Source organism: Muscardinus avellanarius (genome assembly GCF_963383645.1).
Source record: "Muscardinus avellanarius genome assembly, chromosome: X".
Taxonomy (NCBI): domain Eukaryota; kingdom Metazoa; phylum Chordata; class Mammalia; order Rodentia; family Gliridae; genus Muscardinus; species Muscardinus avellanarius.
Window position 1 is genome coordinate 108,253,410 of NC_137792.1, and position 16,320 is coordinate 108,269,729.

Genomic DNA, 16,320 nt, shown 5'->3' on the forward strand with positions numbered 1-16,320 from the left:
CCTTTCTTTGTGTGTGGAGCTTCTGGACTGTCCCCCATCTGCCCCACTGTACTCTGGGACCCAAGCCTGTGCAGTATGGCTCAGCACTCCTACCGCTGCCAGAAAGGGGACAGCAGGAGGACAGCACGTGGGGGAGGCAGTTCCCTGCCTTGTTTTTGGAGTTTGTGGGTTTTGTGGCATGCACACAAACACTCAAGGAAGAGGAGAGAGAGACTGGCAAGCAGGAGAGCTAGAGAGCTGATGGGCTGGGAGGAACAGTGGGAGAAGGAGGAGGGTTACAGAAAAATGTGGCAAGGGCCCAGAAGGAAGGAGGGAGGGGGAAAGAGAGGAAGGAAAGAGGGGACATTGGTGGGAATGCTCGCGAGGGCTTGCTCCCTGAGTTATGCTGCTGCGGGGCTGGATGCTCATGATTAGGCTGCCAGAAGATTGTAAGCCACCATCATTTTGCATTTCATTCATTCATGCATGCATTCATTCATTCATACATTTACTGAACAGCTATTCGTTAAACCATTAAGGATGGAATAGTGGTTTCAAGAAACAGTTCTGAAGTAAGGCATCATGGTGCACGCCTATGATACTAGGATTTGGGAGACTGAGACAGGAGGATCACAGGTTACAGGCCAACCTCAGCAACCCACTGAGACCCTGTTTCAAAACATAAAATAGAAAGGGCTATGGGTGTAGCTCAGTCATAGGACATCCCTGGGTTCAATTCCAAGCAACACACACACACACACACACACACACACACACACCAAAAAAAAACAACAACAACAAGAAAGACTAATTAAAAAACTAGCTCTGGAGTCAGACGGCCTGTGTTGAATGTTGGCTGTATTTTTATTGGCCGTATGACCTGGGTGGAGCTACTCACCCTCTGGTACCTCAGTGTCTGCATCTGTAAAATCGGTGTGATAATAGTACTTACATCAGAGAATAGCTGTTGTGAGGATTCAATGAGTTATTCTATGTAAAGTTCTTACACTGATGCCTGGTACATACCGAATGCTCAGTAAACACTGGGAATATAGCTCAGTGACACACTGTTTGCCTACCATGCGCAAAGCCTTGGGTTCCATGACCAGCATCATACAATCACACAAAAAACTACATTGGAGCCAGGCGTGGTGGTGCACACTTGTAAGCCCGGCATTTGGGAGGCTGAGACCAGAGGACAATGGTTCACATATAGCCTCAGCTACTTGGTGAGGCCCTCCCTAACTTAGTGAGACCCTGTTTCAAACTGAAGAATAAAAAATAGGGCAGAGGGTGTAGCTTGGAGGTCGAATTCCCCAGGGTTCCATCTCCAGACCCGCAAAGAAAAAAACTACGTTGGTTCCATGTAATCATGTTTATGTAGGAATAACTTTGTACACACACACACACACACACACACACACACACACACATACACACACACACATATACACACACACACACATACACACACACACACACACACACACCCCATGCCAGACCTTATGTTAGGCACTAGGAGCATAGATACATCAAAACAGTCACAGTTTCTGACTTTTTGGAGCTGATATTTGGTCCTGAGATGACCCTGTGGTGGAGGTCTTGCTGTTCTTTCTAGAAGGGCCCAGAGAGCAGCCTCTACTCCTTTCTGCTAAGGTTTCTTCAGTGGGCAGTGAACCTTTCTCTATCATCCTAAAAAGAATGAGGACATAAACTCAGTAAAACAGAGTAGACTTTGTCATTAGCTGACTTTTAGAATATTTCTGGGTGGAATAGCATAAGAAGTTAGAATTATTCAAGAAAGCAAACTGGCAAAGACTATCATTTTACACTGGGCACGGTGGTACACGCCTGTAATCCCAGCTACTAAGGAGGCTGAGGCAGGAGGAACAGAAGTTTGAGGCCAGCCTATGCAATTTAGTGAGGTCTTGTCTATGAATAAATAAATAAGTTAATAAATAAATAAATAAGGAATAAGGGCTGGGGGTATAGCTCACAGGTAGAATGCCTCTAGGCTCAATCTGTAGTAACAAACACACACACACATACACACACACACAAACACACAATATCAATTTAAATCTCTCTTTCATTCCAACTTTGAGATTCTTAGACTGTTTTCAAAATAAAAATAAGAAATAAAAAGGGTTCGGAGCTGGGCATGGTGGCGCACACCTATAATCCCAGTACTTGGGAGGCTGAGACAGGCAGATCACGGGTTCAAAGACAGTCTCAGCAAGTAGTGAGACTCTCATCAACCTAGCGAGATCCTGTTTCCAAATAAGAATAAGTAAGGCTGGAGGTGTAGCTCAAAGGTAGAACACCTCTGAGTTAAATCCCCAGTGTCTGTCTGTCTGTCTGTCTCTCTCTCTCACATACACACACACACACACACTCCACACATACACATACAGAAACAAAAACGGTTAGAGATGTAACTCAGTTCAATCCTAAGCACATGCGCACGTGTGCGCGCGCACACACACACACACGCACACACGATAAAATGTTGAACGAACACAATGTAAACAGCGTTTTGTTTTGTTTTTACTGTAGGACTTCTTAAATCACCAATAAGCTAATGTAGAAGCAAATAGTCAAGGATGTGTATGTTTCTGTGTCACACTCTGTTGTGTTTCCCATACAAATTTGACCAGCAAGGCCTGTTGCCACAGAATTCCCTGGGGCAGTTATTACCATTAGGGTCATATGGCTCTGACTCTTGTCCAGGAACTGAGCTCAGCCTTCTTCAATTAGCCTCGTGTTCTGGCATCTTTTTGTTTGTTTGCTTATGGTGCCGAGGATTGACTCTAGGGGCATTCTAGAGCTACACTCCCAGTCCCTTTTATTTTTTAACTTTGAAACAGGATTTCACTACATTGCTGAGAGCCTGGCTAAATTGCTGAGGCTGTCCTCGAACCAGCGACCCTCCTGTCTCAGTCTCCCAAGCACTGGAGTTATAGGCATGTGTCACCACTCTTGGTATATTCTGGCATTTTCTTGCCCAGCTTCCTAAGTTCCAACACAGAGGGCCTGTTGGGAACCACAGACCTTGCTACACACCTTGTCACTAGGTTCTGCAGCCTGCCCTCTTCCTCTCCCTGCCTTCTCATGCTTGCAAAGTTTATTAGGAGGGATAGGAGGAGGCCATCCAACCTCCCTTCAGATGCCCTATGCCATAGGTCTGATGCTGTGTGGGCTCAGCAGAGGTACCGGCCATCAGGCCCGCACCAGAGCCCATGGGCTGGCACTGTACCATGTGATGGGATTCCTGAATCATTAGAGCAGCACCAGGCCCCAGAGGAGGAAAGGAGAAAGCTGTGCAAATTAATGAGCGACCAAATTAAACATGTTCCCTTAGCCTCTGAGCTGTTCCGGCTGATCAGCTGAGGACTTGGGATTTGAAAGTGGGAAGTCCTTGCCCCATGGGCAAGAGACCTTGAGGCAGCCACCTCCTCCTGTTCCTTAAGGCAGTCTGGCGGAGGTCTGGTAGCCAGATTTAGCAAATAAAATGACACCATACCCACTTACAATCTGCATTTCAGAAAAACAATAATTTTTTAGTACAACTGTAGCCCACACAATATTCAGGATGTACTTATCCTATAAAAATGTATGTGTACTTATGTCAAATTCAATTTTTTGTTTGGTGATACTGGGAATGAAACTCTTATCCTTGAAGACCTACTTCCCTCTGCGCTTGAGGACTTTGAGGAGGCCACGAAGGTGCTAGCGAAGTGTCCTGCCTGGACTGGAAGGCAGGATACCCCAGGACAAGTCTCACTACCACGCAGTCTTACTGGATGACCCTAGGACAGTCACTTCCTCTGTCAATATCACTTTTGCTTGCCCATGTCAGAAATGCCTCTGCATGGTTCAAAGCCAGCCTCAGCAACGTATTGAGATTCTGTCTCAAAATAACCTAATGAGCCAGGCCCAGTGTGGCATACCAGTAATCCTAGTACTTGGAAGGCTGAAACAGGAGGATCGTCGTTTGGAGGCCAACCTCAACCATTTTGCAATATTCTCAAGCAACTTAGCAAGAACCTGATTCAAAAGAAAAAAAAAAGTTTGGGGTGTAGCTGGGAGGTAAAAGCACTGGGATTCAATCCCTAGTACCAAATAAATAAATAAACATCATAATAAACAGGGTGAGGTGGCACATGCCTATAATCCCAGTACTCTGGAGGCTGAGACAGGAGGACTGCAGAGTTTTTTGTGTGTGTGTTTGGGTCTAGGTATGGAACCCAGGGGCATTCGATCCCTGAGCTACACACCCTGATCTATTTTTTTATTCTTTATTTTGAAACAGGGTCTCAATAAGTTGCGGAAGGCCTCACTAAGTAGTAGCTGAGGCTGGCTTGGAACCTGTGCAATATTCCTGCCTCCGCCTCCCAAGTTCTGGCCACCATTTCGGGCCTATTTTTTATTCTTTATTTTGAAACAGTGTTTCACTGAGTTGCAAAGGGCCTAACTAAATAGCTGAGGCTGTCCAAGAACCACAATCCTCCTGTCTCAGCCTCCCAAATGCTGGGATTATATGCGTACACCAACACACCCAGCTGCATTTTTTATTTGTTTGTTTGTTTTGGTATGAGGAATTGAACCCAGGAATGGTCTGTCTCCACGCTACACTCTCAGCCCTTTTTATTTTTTATTTTGAAACAGTATCTTTCTGAGTTGCTGAGACTAGCCTCAAATCTGCAGTCCTGGAGGTGGAAGTGGTGGCACACCCTTATACCACACAAAAAGAGAGTTAAAAATAGGGTTGGAGCTGGGCGTGGTAGTGCACGCTTGTAATCCCAGCATTTGGGAGGCTGAGACCGGAGGTTCACGGTTCGTGGACAGCCTCAGCTACTTAGTGAGGCCTCTGCAACTCAGTGAGACCCGGTTTCAAAATAAAGAATAAAACATAGGGCAGGGGCTGTAGCTTGGAGGTCTAATGGCCCTGGGTTCCATCCCCAGTACCACACACAATAAATAAATAAGAAAGAAAGAAAGGAAGGAAGGAAGGAAGGAAGAAAGAAAGAAAGAAAGAAAGAAAGAAAGAAAGAAAGAAAGAAAGAAAAAGAAAGGCAGGCATTTGCGTGGCTGAAGGAAGTGTGGGGTTTGGCTTTGTGTGTCCACCTTTATCCCCATCCTCTGCCAGGGAAGAGTTTGGTGCTGCTAAGCAGGAATAGTGAGGTATATGGCACAGGCTTCTGGGGGAGAAATGGATGTCACCTTTCACTGTAGAGGGGCTTAATCATGATGGCACCCTGCCTGGGAGGGAGCAGGTGGGTCCACTTCATAGATGGGGAAAGTGAAGGCCTAAAAAGTTGCCAGCCGAGACAGCAGGCCCTAGGCCTTCCTCTGGAACCACATTCCTCCTTCCTGGCTCTGGGTGGATCCAGATGGGGGCGGCAGCCCTGCCCCACGTGGGCGCCTCTGTTGTCAGTGATTTCACCAGAAAGGCAGCTTGGAAGAAGCAACCAGCTGCTCCTTGCATCGCTCCCCCCTTCCTCAGTGGGCAGAGAGCTTAGGGTTAGACATATTGTCAGGCCAGATGTGGATTGAGGTTCTAATTCTCTTCTCTTTTTTCCCCCTGAGGTCTAAATCCTTTAAGTCTTTCTTTTTGCTTCCTGAGGAAGGGAAACACATGGGCTTGAGCGGATAGGGCTCTGCTTCCAGCTGCCATAGCCAGGCTCCTTGGACTCTGGCCCAGCCCCAGGTCCACCTTCAGCCTGACAGAGCCCACCAGGGTCTCCAAAAGCACCACTGGACCCCAGTTTCCAGAACATTCAGAGATAGGCACTGGGATATATCAAGAGCCCCTCGTGGGAGAAAGCACACTTGAAAGCTTCCTCTGCGGGCATGGCCCTCCTGTTTTCCAGGGAACGCCCTCCTTCCCCCTCCTCCAGAATGTCCCCTAACAGAGCACCCACGCGAGCAAGTCCCTGCTGGCGACTGGCATGCCACAGTTGGAAAAGACAGACAACAATCATGGCTTGTTTCTGCGTGTTGGGGCTGAATGAGATGCAATAGATCATTTCTTCCAAGTCCCTTTCTGTTGACAAATGGGGAAACTGAGGTCCCAGAGAGCTATGGGACTTAAAAATTCATGTGTTCAGCACTGCCCAGAATCATGGAAACTCTGAGCAAGGACTGATAGGTCCTCTTTTATTTTATATGTATGTATGTATGTATGTATGTATGTATGTATGTATGTTTGTATGTATTTATTTATTTAGTACTGGGGATTGGACCCAGGGGCATTCTAACCCTGAGCTACATCCCAGCCCTATATGTTCGTTCTTTCTTTCTTTCTTTCTTTCTTTCTTCCTTCCTTCCTTTCTTTCTTCCTTTTCTTTCTTTCTTTCTTTCTTTTGCAGTACTGGGGATGGAACCCAGAGGAATTTTACCTCCAAGCTACACCCCAGCCTGATTTTTTTATCCTTTATTTATTTATTTATTTATTTATTTTTATTTATTTATTTTGCAGGTCTGGGGATAGAACCCAGGGGGCATTCTACCTCTGAGCTACACCCTCTGCCCTATTTTTTATTCTTTATTTTGAAACAGGGTCTCATTAAGTTGCAGAGGGCCTCACTGAGTAGCTGCTGCTGTCCACGAACCACAATCCTCCTGTCTCAGCCTCTCAAGTACTGAGATTACAGGTATGCACCACCACACCCAGCTTAGTCTTTATTTTCTGAAACAGGTCTCACTAAGTTTTGGAGGGCTTAAGTAGCTGAGGCTTGCTGCAAACCTGTGATCCTCCTGTCTCACCCTCCCACGCCCAGGAGAAAGTACTTTATAGATGAAGAAACTCAGGGCTACTGAGGATAACTGGCTTGTCCAGGGGCATGCAACAGAAAAAGGACTAAATCAATATTTGAATCCTGGTATGGTGGTGCATGCCTGTAATTCCAGTATTTGGGATGCTGAATCAGGAGGATCGCAGGTTCAAGGCCAGCCTCAGCAATTTAGCAAGACTCTATTTCAAAATAAAAGTACGGTGGTACACTCTTGTAATCCCAGTACTTGGGAGGCTGAGACAGGAGGATCACAAGTTTAAGGACAACCTCAGCAATTTGTGAGGCCCTCTGCAACTTAGTGAGACCCTGTTTCAAAATAAAGAATAAATTAGGGATGGGGGTATAGCTTGGAGGTAGAATGCCCTGGGTTCAATCCCCAGTATCACAAAAATAAAATAAAATAAAATAAAATAAAATAAAAACTACAATTGGGATGGGAATGTAGTTCAAAAGTAGAGTGCCCCTGAGTTCAACTCACACACACACAATATAAGATTTGAGCTCTGGGATCTCTAAAAGCACATCCTATTGTTAACACAGGATACTGCTGCTGCTGCATCCAGCGAGGTATACTAGGTATGACCCCAAATGAATGATGATTGCTCGGCCCTTCTGGATTGACTTCAGTTGGAGACTACAGCAGATATTTTCCTCACATCACCCATTATGGCTCGGTTTGGAATGTCCTCCGAAAGGTTCATTCATTGAAGGGATGATCCCAATATGGCAAGGCCTGGAGTTTGGGCATGGCTGTAGGCGGTGGGGCGCTGTGGGTGTGGTCTCAGGGATTGGAGCTGCTCCTGGTCACTTTCTGCTTTGGGTCATGATGTGGGAGGGATGTCCCTCCACTAAGCCTTGCCATCATGGTTTCTGCCTTGTAGTCAGCCAACCATGGACTGAAACTCTTAATCTGTGACCCCTAAATCAGTTGTGCTTGTGAGCCGTTTTGGTCATGGTGACAGAAAAGCATACTAAAACTTCACCCCCACAGAGTTTTCTTCCTTACCTTCCCCAGGTTAAGAAGTTCTTCCTGGAGTCTTACTCCATTTTCCAACCTTGTCTCCTGTTGCCCTTTCCCCTGGAAACGATCTGACACTGCCCCCCGTAACTTATAAAGCACTATATATCACTTAGGTGGAATCATTCTGGGTGATTGGTATCATCCTTAGTTAACGTGCAAAGAAACTGAGGCTCAGCAAGATTATTCATGCAAGGCCCTGAGCCCAGGCCATCTGATGGATTCCATTGCCTGGGATTTCTTTTCATCTCATCTCAGACACCTCAACTGCAGTCCCCATCAGAATTCCAGGCATGAAAATAGCAGGTGGCATTTTTCCAAAAACCTCTTTCCTAATCCCAGCCCCTACACTGTGCTCCTCAGCCTTTCCTCCGGATCTGTCTTTGCTGCCAGAGCCCTCCCCTGCCTCTGGGTTAGGAACAGAGAGTCAGTCTGAGCACTTCCATTCTCCCTTTGAAAAGTCCTGTGCTGGAGTGCTCTAGCCTGGCATGCCTCATGACCCCAGGATGAGGGCTGGCATCCCAGTTCTTTGCTAATCCTCTTTTTGTGTGTTTATGTGGATTGAACCCTGGGCATTCTATTTCTGAAACTACATCCTCAGCCTGTTTTACTTTTAGTATTGAAACAGGGTCTCGCTAAGTTGCAGAGGGTCTTGCTAAGATACCGAGGCTGAGCCGGGGTGTGGTGACGCACGCTTGTAATCCCAGAATTCGGGAGGCTGAGACGGAAAAATCGCGGTTTGCGGACAGCCTCAGCTACTGAGAACCTGTAGTCCTTTTCTCGCCGCCTCCCACGTACTGGGATTACAAGTGTTTGCCACCACACCTGGCCTTGGCTATTCCTCCTATCTAATGGAGTCCCTCTTGGTTTCCAAATTTCATCCAACTTCTATTTTGTTGACAAATGGGGGCCTTCCTTGAGGATGTTGGGGGAGCTCGGGTGGGACTTTTCACCCCCAGAGTCCCACATCCACTTCCATCATCAGTGGGACTCAGAGGGGGTGAGACAGAGGGCAAGAGAGAAGAGGGGGGCAGAAGGAGGAGAGGGAAGAAGAGAAGACAGACAGAGATAGACACACAATGACAGCACCCGAGAAGAAAGGGAAAGGCAGACATGGGGACGGTCATTCCATTGTTCCCAAGGCCAACTCCGCTGATGCAACAGGCAGGTTCCTCAAGGAAAGGGTTTTGTTGTGGCATCAGCAGCACTCAACAGAATGCCTGGCATATAGTAGGTGCTCAACACACGCTTGCTCATTTGAAGGACTAAGAAAGCCCGTCTGGCCTCACCAGCTGTCCCCGCCTGACCTGGCTTCCTCTGAGCTCCAGTTCCACTCTAAGGAGCTGCACAGCATGCATCTGGTGCCTCGCACTGCCTGCTCTCTTCCCATGTGCTTGTGTCTGAGATTCCTAGACTGCCAGGGCTGGTAAAGCCCTCACACAACCTAGCCCCACCCCTCAAGGTGCAGCTGGGGCCACTGGGCCCAGAGCCGGGAGGGGCTAGCATGGTGTCACTCAGCCAAGCCAGAAAGAGAAGGCTGCAGTCTGGCCCCCTCTATGGTTCATGGCTCTGTCTCTATTTCTCCGGACCCCACCAGCGGGCCTGTGCACAGCTGGGCTGCGAGTGAGGTCAGAGAGCTTTGTTCTGCAGAAGAGATGACAATTCCCTGTCCTCACACTCTGGCAGGCAGCCCTAGCCAGCTGGGGGCTCAGCTTCCAAGGGAGGACCACAGGGAGGATGGTACTCAGGCACTTCTCCCTGATGGGCTGGGAATGAGGACTGGGAATGAAGACAGCACTCATCAAGACCAAGGCTCTGGCCCAGTCTCTCTACCCATTCATACTACCCCCCTTTCCTGGCCACTACGGGCTCCCAGTTCCTGAACTTAGTCTCTGATGGACCTGAATCTTGCACTCCCTAGCTGAAAGTCCCTTTGCTTCTCCCAGCCTCAGTTTTCTTGCCAGTAAAAATGAGCTAACTACAATCCCTACCTCTTAGGATATTAAGTAATTAATTATTGTTATGATACTGGGGATTGAACCCAGGGGCATTCTGCCTCTGGGTTATACCCCAACTCTATTTTATTTTTTATTTTGATACATGATCTCATTAGGTTGCTGAGGACTCTGCTAAGTTACTAAGGCTGGCCTTAAACCTATGATCCTCCTTTCTCACCCTCCCAGGTACTGGGATTACAAACATGTGCCACCATGACTGGCTTCTTGTAGGATTTTATTTTTTGTGGTATTGAGGACTAAACCCATGGATGTTTTACCTCCGAGCTAGACTACTACCCTGTTCTATTTTTTTTTTTGAAACAGTCTCAGTAAATTGCTGAGGCTAGCCTTGAACCTTTGATCCTCCTGTCTCAGCCTCCCAAGTACTAGGATTATAGGTCTGGGCCACCACTCCGGGATCCTCATAGGATTTGTGTGAGAGCTAAAGGACCTAAGATGCATCTCAATGAATTAAAATAATCGGAGTACACTCATTCACTATCCTGCTCAGCCCACCTGCTCTCATCTCAGTGGCTTGTGTGTGTGTGTGTGTGTGTGTGCGCATGTGCAGTACCTCTGAGCTACAACCCCAGCCCAATTATTTTATTTTTTATTTGGAAACAGGGTCTCACTAAGTTGTGGAGGGCCTCACTAAGTAGCTGAGGCTGGCTTTGAAGCTGCGATCTTCCTGTCTCGGCTTCCCAAGTTCTGGGATTACAAGAGTATACCACCACTCCTGGTTCTCAGTGGCTTCTTGCGCCATCCTCGTGTACCCTATGTTTCCCTCTAGGCCCCAGAGAAGCAGGGCCAGGTGTTTGCACTCTCAGTTCGACCTTGGGTAACCCGCTTTGTCCCACTTCCCTCAGGCTTCCAGGGCCTTTCTAGTGTATTTGGTCGTGGCAAGGGATCTTTGTCTCCTTCCAGGTTTAATACTACATTTGTATATTTGTATGACTTTGCCTATATTGCAGTACTTGGGAGGCTGAGAAAGGAGGATGTCAGTTTCAAGGTGAGCCTTGGCAACTTAAGCAAGACCTTACTTCAAAAAAAAAAAAAAAAAAATAAAGCCGGGCGTGGTGGCTCACGCTTGTAATCCCAGCATTCGGGAGGCTGAGACAGGAGGATAGCGGTTCGCGGACAGCCTCAGCTACTTAGTGAGGCCCTCTGCAACTCAGTGAGACCTGGTTTCAAAAGAAAGAATAAAAAATAGGGCTGAGAGTGTAGCTCGGAAGGAGAATGTCCCTGGGTTCCATCCCCAGCACTACAAAAAAAATAAAATAAACATAAAGAGACTTGGAGGTGTGGCTCAGAGGTAGAATGCTCCTGGGTTCAATCCCCAGTCCTCTCCCCACCAAAAAATAAAAAATAAAAAATACTGCATTTCTAAAAAAATCCCTTTATTGTGTTGGGCCATGTCAGTCTGGAATGTAGCTTAGGTCTCTGTGTGTGTGTGTGTGTGTGTGTGTGTGTGTGTGTGTGTGTGAGAGAGAGAGAGAGAGAGAGAGAGAGAGAGAAGAGAAGAGAAGAGAAGAGGAGAGGAGAGGAGAGGAGAGGAGAGGAGAGGAGAGGAGAGATCGATTGAGAGGGCACTCCCCCTACCAGGGGAAGGCTGCACAGTCCCAATGTTCCCCTTCTCTCAGGCCAGTTTCTTTCCCAATGGGCAAGGACTCGTGGCGAGCTGGATCCAACCTCCTTGGTGCAGGGCTGATATTGCCTGTCCACCCAAAGGACTATGCATTATTCTCTGTACTCTTCTAGGCCCACCTGAAGTCTAACTCAAGCAGCTCCATCTCCTTGCCCCTGTCAGGCCTTCAGGTGTGGCTCCCATCCCTTGTTTTTCTATGTTTGGGTAAAGGGTCTTTTCTTTATCCACAATACCCCACCACCATATACATCCCCTATATATATCTCCTACAGCCAGCTAACTTATAGGTTTTAATTTTTTACTTTAAGTTTTTATTTTTTATTTTTTGCAGTACTGGAGATGAAACCTAGGGGCATTTTACCTCCTAGAGACACCCCCAGCCCTATTTTTTATTCTTTATTTTGAAACAGGGTCTCACTGAATTGCAGAGGACCTCACTAAGTAGCTAAAGCTGGCTGCGAACCGCGATCCTCCTGTCTCTGCCTCCCAAATGCTGGGATTACAAGCGTGTGCCTCCACACCCAGCTAATTTTTATTTTATCTTAGTTTTTAGTACTGGGGATTGAATTGAGGGATGTTCTACCTCTGAACTACACCCTCAACCCATTTTTATTCTTTAGTTTGAAACAGGATCTCGCTAAGTTGGTAAGGGTCTTGCTAAGTGGCCTCAAAACTACGATCCTCTTGTTTCAGCCTCCGATGGATTAATTGAAGCTGTGCCCCACTTGCCAGGCTCAACTCGTTTCTCTGGTCCCTCTCTTTCTCTCCTTCTTTGCTAAAACAAATGCCTGATTACTCCTCATTCCTCCTCTTGACTCCTTGGCTCCTTGCTGTGTGATCCTGAATAGCATACTTCCTCACTCTGTACCTCCCTGGAGACATTTGTGAAAGGAGGGTAAATCATACCTCCTACCTAAAAGCACCAGCCAGTGGGGCTACAGCCTCCACCCCAGGCCACAGCAAAGAAGAGAAATGGGCCAGACAGTTGAGTGCTGGGCAGACCGTGCCACTGGAGCTGGCCCTACTGGAACAGGTCCATGCAGAATCTTGTCGGGGCTTTGACTCAACATAGGAATCCACTCTTGGACCCCAGGGCCCCTCCACAGGATCCCCACCAAAGGGGTTTCCCAGGATGGCTGTCGATTCCCTCTGCCCTTCTCAGCTATCCACGGAGATAAAAGTGGGGCATCCCCATGTGGGGACCTCATTTCTGATCTGCTCCTCAACTATAAAGTTGCAAATAAAGTTCTTTCTGAGGGAAGCGCTGGGGCCCAGGCCTGGGGTCGAGCCAGGGCCTGTGGCCAGCCAGGTGGCTTCGATTAGGCACGGGCCAGTCCAGGACAGCAGAGCTGCTAATCCCAAGGTTTATGGGGCAGCCCCGCTGGCCAAGGTGCAATAGCAGCGTTTTCCTTGCTTTTTGTATCGCTTCCTGTTCCCGGGCCTTATTGTTTTTGTTTTGTTTTTTTTTTTTCTTTTTCATTCCTTGTTTCCGTCATCTCTCTCACCCCGTGAGTCTCAATGTGCCCCCCCCCACTGGGCTCCTCATCATCTCTGCTCCTTCCACTCCATCTTCTCCATCTTAATTGTTCTCTACCTTTTCTGTGCCTATCTTCACAGAGACCTTTTTGGTATGGAGCTCTGGGTTGCTAAAACGACAAACACTGTTCTTCTTATTGTGTTCTTGCGCTGGGCCCCTTCCACCCCGCTTAGGGTCATTCGTTTTCCCTCTCTCCCTCCTTTCTTGTCTTCCTGGCTGGGCTGCCGCTTCCTCCTGGGCGGCAGCAGGGGCTGTGATGGGCAATATGGGGAGCAGATGTGGGATGCCCTGCCTGCCCCTCCCACCCTGCAGCAGCGGCTTTCTGCTTTCTTGGACAGGCAGGCAGGCAGGCAAGCAGTGGGAGTCTTCCCAGGCTGGGCCTGCCAAAGGCACAAGTCCTCAGCCTATCCACCGCTCAGGTTTCAGTGCAGGGTTTTGATGGACAATAGGAAAGAAAGTAAAACACATAAAAGAGAACAAATGCAGCCTCTCCCCAGCAATTGAATGCAAGCAGAGCCCTGTGAAATCAGCCTGTGGTGGCTTGGGCGTAGGGGTTCTGGATGGCTGCGGTATTCCCTAGGAAAGGGAAAAGCCCAAGGATTGGGAACCTGCTCCATGCCCTGGCTCCGAGCCCCAGGAACCCATGGTGCCAGGCTGAATGTTCACAGTAGCCCGGGGAGTGAGGTGAGGAGACAGAGTCCCAGAGTCCCAGAGAGGCCTAGTGATCGTCTCAAAGCATCTCTCCAAAAGCATCCATCACTCCTGTTCCTAGTGGACTCTCCTGCCACTGCCCTGCCCCCGGGGTTCCAGGCCCTTCTCTCTCTATCTCTGTCCTCTGCAGGATGCCAAGTTGGAGGAGCAAATTGCCTAGATAAGGCCAGTTACCAGGACAGCTTATGCCTTAGCCACCGCTCAGGTATTGGTTTGATTCTGGGGTGCCTGTTGTGTTTCTATGAGCTGGTTCCACATCAGGTCTCATCTTTTGATGTCATGGAGACTTCTGGTCTAGTCTGAGAGCAAATCTCCATATCCTTTTGACTCTGTTTACTTCTGGATCCATAAGATCCCCTGTGGCCCAGGTAGAAGGTGCAGAGCCTAGTGTCTACTCAGTTTTCTTTCTCCTCCTCCTCCTCCTCCTCCTCCTCCTCCTCCTCCTTTTTTTCCTCCTTTTTTGTGGTACTGAGGATGGAACCCAGGGGCATTCTACCTCCACGCTACACCTCCAACCATATTTCTTATACTTTATTTTGAAACAGAGTTTCACTGAGTTGCAAGGGGCCTCACTAAGTAATAGCTGAGGCTGTCAGAGAACTATGATCCTCCTGTCTCAGACTCCCCTAATACTGGGATTACAAGAGTGCACCACCATGACACCTGGCTTCTCCTTCTCCGCCGCTGCCGCTGCCACTGCCGCCACCTCCTCCTCCTCCTCTTCCTCCTCCTCCTCTTTCTTTTCTTGTTTACACTGGGAATTTAACCCACTCAGGGAATTCTACCTCTGAGCTTTACCCCTAGCTCTATTTTATTTTGAAACGGGGTCTTGCTAATTAGCTGAGGCTGGCCTCAAACTTGCAATCCTTCTGTCTTAGCCTCCCAACTACTGGGATTACAGGCGTGGGACAACATGCCTGGATCTGCTCAGTTTTCTGAACTCACTTCAGTGATGTTAGTGATCTTCCAATGGGCCATACAACACGCCCTGTGTCTGCAACTCTAACTCCTCCACCCCTGACCCCAGCTTTCCCCCTGGATTCCACACCATTCAGTCCCATGCCTGGCCTCTTCTCACCCCTTCGATCCATTTTCATGGTCAGCCTTGCTATCGCTCCCCATTTTTCAGATGGAAACAAGGAACTAGAGAAGGGAAGACAGTGACCCTAGCCCTGAGTATTTCCAGAGCCAGGTAGCAGCCATTATAGGAGATCAAAGTTGTATCCCCAAACTCCTAGGATCAAGCTTCACCCCCACACTAGCTTTCTTGTTGTAATACTGGGGACTGAACCCAGGAGTGTTCTACCGCTGCAGTATGCCCCCAGCCCTACTTTATTTTTATTTTGGGACAGAATCTTTAAGTTACCATACATTGGCCTCAAACCCGTGATCATACTGTCTCAGATTTCCAAATACTGGAATTACAGGTGTGTGCCACATGCCCAGCTCCCAAGACCGTCTTGCGCCCAAGGAAGCCCATGTCAATCAGACTCCAAATTCAGGCTGCAGACTTTGTCCCTCAAAGGGACTAGTAGTAAAAACTGAAATAAAATTTATTTCCCTATAGTTGCACAGAAGATATCTTTTTTTTTTCTTGGTGGTACTAAGGGTGAAACCCAGGGGCTTTCTATCTCCGGGCTATACTCCCAGACCTTTTTTATACTTTATTTGGAAACAGGGTCTCACTAAGTTGCTGAGAGCCTCACTAAGTAGCTGAGGCTGGCTTCGAATCTGTGCGATCCTCCTGTCTCAGCCTCCCAAGCGCGGGGATTACAAGCGTGCGCCACCACGCCCGGCTCATCCAGCATATATCTGACAATGGGGTCCCAGAAGGACAGATATTCTGTTATGAGTTTTAGGGAAGAAGCCAACTGGACTCAGGATCAGTGAGTGGGTCCTTAGTTGACGTGATGGTAAAGAGTTTCAGCACATACCAGTCAGAGATAAAGAGATTTATTTGGGAAAGCAAGAAACATACATTCAAGGGAGAATATGGGCCATCTGAAGAGTGAAAGAGGCCTTTTGGGGATTTACAGTGTGTGTGCTAAATTGTGGAGGACCTCACTAATTATTTGAGGCTGGTCTTGAACCTGCAAGCCTCCTATCTCAGCCTCCCAAGTACTGGGATTACAAATGTGTGCCACCACGCCTGGCTATAGTTTTTAGTTTTTTTAGATTTTTTAGTTTTTTTTTTTTTTTGGTGGTACTGGGGATCCTGGAAGCCCTTCTACCTCTGGGCTACACTCCCAGACCTATTTTATACTTTTTATTTTATTTGGAAACAGGGTCTTTTAAGCCAGCATGGCTGGCTTCGAACCTGCTTGATCCTCCTGTCTCCACCTCCCAAGCATGGGGATTACAAGCATGTGCCACAATGCCAGGCTACAGTTTTTTTAAAAAGGATGTTTGGTGAAAGGGGGTATGGAATGGTATGTGCAGATGATATCAGTCCTGTGATCACAATTCAATCTATGGAGATCTGGTCACTTTCTGGATCCTAATGGGTCTTTATTGTCTGATTAGTAAATACATCTTTTAAGTCAATCGTGGTGGCACATGCCTGTATTCACAGTACTTGGGAAGCTGAAACAGGATATGGCTTCTCTGACAGCCTCAGCTACTTAGTGTGGCCTTAT